The sequence below is a fragment of the Felis catus genome, chromosome F1, assembly GCF_018350175.1.
Source record: "Felis catus isolate Fca126 chromosome F1, F.catus_Fca126_mat1.0, whole genome shotgun sequence".
Taxonomy (NCBI): Eukaryota; Metazoa; Chordata; class Mammalia; order Carnivora; family Felidae; genus Felis; species Felis catus.
Window position 1 is genome coordinate 3,117,312 of NC_058384.1, and position 3,735 is coordinate 3,121,046.

Below are 3,735 nucleotides of genomic sequence, written 5' to 3' on the forward strand. Positions count from 1 at the left end.
GTCCCCCTCTCTCTCTGCCCCTCCCCTGCTTGCACTCTGTCTCTCTCTCTCTCTCGCAGAAATAAATAATAAGCATTAAAAAAAAATTTTTTTTTAAAGAAAAGAAAATGCTGCTCATGTTCCAAACTAGTATATTAGATATTCCTTCAAAACTCCAGGCCTACTTCTTTACAACAAATTATAGGGTCAGAGTTTCCACAGTTAGACTTTATGTAAAGGACAAACATACTTCAGACATTGAAGGAGGACTGATCACAGTTCCTCTGTTTCGGCTCAAGGACAACAACAAAATGCAAAATAACTTGAGGCTATTGGCCACATTTATCAACCATTCATCCACCTCTGATGCCAGAGAAAAGCCATCCAAAGGCCAAATTCTACTGTTTTAAAAGAGATAGAAAACACTGGTGTTTCTGTGGAGCGCCAGCCGCCTCTAAAATCAGGATGGGCCTAGGTATCTATTCTAGAGAAATTCACGTGCACACCAGCCAAGGGACATGTCCAGGTACGTTCAGTGGAGTACTCTTGGTAAAGCAAAAACGAAAGAGATTGGATTCCATCCACCTTTGGGGATGGGTAGTGACTGGATGGGGCACGTTCTAATTCTTCATCTGGGGGCTGATGACGCAAGTGTGTTTAGTTTTGGGAAACATATTAAACTCTGAGGATTTGTACACATTTCTTTTTTTTTTTTTAATGTTTATATATTTTTGAGAAAGAGAGACAGACAGAGTGTGAGCGGGGAGGGGCAGAGAGAGAGGGAGACACAGAACCCGAAGCAGGCTCCAGGCTCTTGAGCTGTCAGCACAGAGCCCGACGCGGGGCTCGAACTCGCGAACCGTGTGGTCATGACCTGAGCCGAAGTCGGACGCTTAACCAACTGAGCTACCCAGGTGCCCCTGTACACGTTTCTAATGTAAGTTACACTTCAATAGAAGGCTTTAAAAAATAAATAGGGGCGCCTGGGTGGCTCAGTCGGTTAAGCATCCAACTGTGGCTCAGGTCATGATCTCACGGTTTGTGGGTTTGAGCCCCGCGTCGGGCTCTGTGCTGACCGCTAGGAGCCTGGAGCCTGCTTCGGATTCTGTGTCTCCCTCTCTCTCTGCCCCTCCCCTGCTCGCACTCTGTGTCTCTCTCAAAAATAAATTTTTCAAAAAATTTTTTTAAAAAAAAGAAAGAAACATACATGAATGAAAGTGTAATAAATAGGGGCGCCTGGCTGGCTCAGTTGGAGCGTGCGACTCTTGATCTTGGGGTTGTGAGTTCGAGCCCTGTGTTGGGTGTAGAGCTTAATTTTAAAAAGTAAGTACTAATATTTAAAAAAGAAAGTGTAATGAGTTGTATGATGGAGGGAAGTACAGGGCACTGAGCAGACCTGAGGAGCCAGCCCTCACCCAGACCAGCTCGGGTGCGGCCACCACTGCTGTCACGCTCGGCGATTCTGGGAGCATCTGATTGCCAGAAATGTTGGCGGAGAACCTCAGGTTTGCTGACCTCTCTTATTTATGGGTTAGCGTTTTAGTAAAGAGCAGTAATTGACCAGAATCAGTACAACAGAAGCCTGAATTTTAGGCCAAGGATGTGCTACTGTGATTCCGCGGTTGTTTAAAAAAGATAAATGGTCTCTAACGCCAGGGACAAAGAAAAGTAGGGCAGGCTCGAGGAGAACCTGATAGAGAAGCGCTTCGCAAATAATTAGGGGCTAATTTTAGCCCATCAGCTTACCTATTTTTTTCATTTTTCAGTAAAGCTGAGCTCCAGAGTTGCAAAATCTGACCCTGCAGAAGAGACTTGAAAATAACACTGACGATCCGACACTGAGGGCGGGGCCCTGATGGCTTGTCCTTCGTGAAGAGCTACGGCTTTCCTCTTCCTTCTGTTTGTCATTTCTCCCATCGCCATTAGCCGACTTCTCTGGAACGTTTGCTCTTTGTAAAGTGGGCTCATAACAAACCAAGTCCCAGTCCTAGTAATGCTAAACACCACGAAGAGATGATTTCTTGTCTTTGCGTGGTATGTTCCCTTTAACGTATCCTTCATCACAATGAAGCGTTTTAATTAGGATACAGCATTGCTGACTCACTTCGCTTAGGGCCTGACGTGGAAGCATTTTCTCCTGTGTAAGACTCTTTGGTCTTACGCCCCCTTGAGCCCATAGTCCCGACTCCTAAACATTTTGACACGCATTTGTCTCTGTTGAGACTAAGAGCAAATTTTGGCTTTAATAGACAATGTTTCTGAACTTTCAAAGTCAGGTTGCATTCTGTTCCTAATATTCAAGTTGATAGCCTTCCCCTCCCCGCAGATGGCGGCCCTCTCCAAATGTGGTGGATGCTTTCGATATCTTTGTCTGAATTACTGATAAAGAACTAACCCCTGAGGATGTCCTCGAGTCGATAAGGAGTCACTGATAATCATTGTTTAGGAATTTTCAATTCGCTAATAGTAGTGTTACCAGTGTCCCAGCGTCTGGCTTAGGGGTTCATGTGACATAGGATCAACTGCCTTATTCACATCCACAGAAGCTACCTCCTTCCCCCACCCTCCACTCTCCGCCACCCACCACCATATACCCTGCCCCTTTAGCGTAAAAGGAAATAACATTGGTCTGGCATAATCCTCTTTTTACCAACCCCAGCCTTGGCACTGAAAATGTGAGGAAATAAGACCATCTTGCCTGCGTCATAGCAAGCCTCCCCGCAGCAAACCCAGGGCGGTTTCTTCTGAACGGCGTTCACGGATGGCACAGAGAGCCAGCCCCATCACCCAATGCCCGGAAACACATAGGGGGTGAGACATTTACCAGTAAAAGTGGCAGGAATGATTCAAGATCGGAGGTCGGCGGGGTCTGAGAATGACCCATCAGCCACCGTGGCGGCCCCCTGGCTCTGAACCGGCTACAGCGGAAGCCAAGCAAAGCTCCCAGTTTTTATCTAAAACAGAAATGCAGACAATCATCGGGCAAAGACAACGACCCACTCCGTAGTGAGAAGACACACGTTGGTCTGTGTTAAATTATACCTTGACCGTGCGCAGGCAGGCCCCGCGGAGGCCCGATCATTCTACTCTGCTGTAACTTGTCCTGATGATTTACTTTGTGGCTCAAATCCCTGCCTTTTTCGTGGGACTCCCGTGGGAGTTATTTTCACTCATGGAACCACCTCCTTTTCAAGAAATAAACCTCATTCTTCCTTCTCCAGTTCTGATTTGACCATAACATATGAAGGGGGGTGCTCAGGGTCAACTATCTGCTCTTAGGGGTCCTTCTCAGTGTCAGAATCACCGTTTCGCTTGTAAGCAGGGAGCCTTTAGGAACTTGTGTGTGTGTGTGTGTGTGTGTGTGTGTGTTCAGCATTAGAAAATAAATCAAGTAGGGAATAATTTTCAGGATTTAGAAATTCCTTTCTCGTGGAATCCGGAGAATTGAAATTGCCACGTTGAACGTGGCAGGTGACGGCGGGCCCTGGTCCTCCTCCTGGCTGAGAGAGCCACAGAAGGGTCAGGGCTCTGTGTCCCCTGCTTACAGTTGTGACAGCCCACAGCCTCGTTGGTGCCTCCAGACCAGTGCCAGAGGTCCCAGCCCTTAACCACTTCCTTTCCAATGACATGACACATGCCTGGGAACCAAAAGTCTCTAATCTAGAAGGTTCCCCAACTCCCAGGCCCTCTCCCCTCCCCCTTGTCCCCACGGACTACTGCCCCATTTTTCAGCTCCACCGGGTCACGGGCTTGATG

The 3,735-nt window shown here is 47.4% G+C and overlaps 1 long non-coding RNA gene across 1 annotated transcript; it reads left to right on the forward strand.

Annotated features, from left to right (window-relative positions):
* The first annotated feature begins 398 nt into the window (after window positions 1-398).
* LOC109495432 lies at window positions 399-3,199 on the forward strand. Its single transcript, XR_002150829.3, has 2 exons — window positions 399-505; window positions 1,746-3,199. It is a non-coding gene; the product is annotated as an uncharacterized LOC109495432 (long non-coding RNA).
* Window positions 3,200-3,735: the final 536 nt, after the last annotated feature.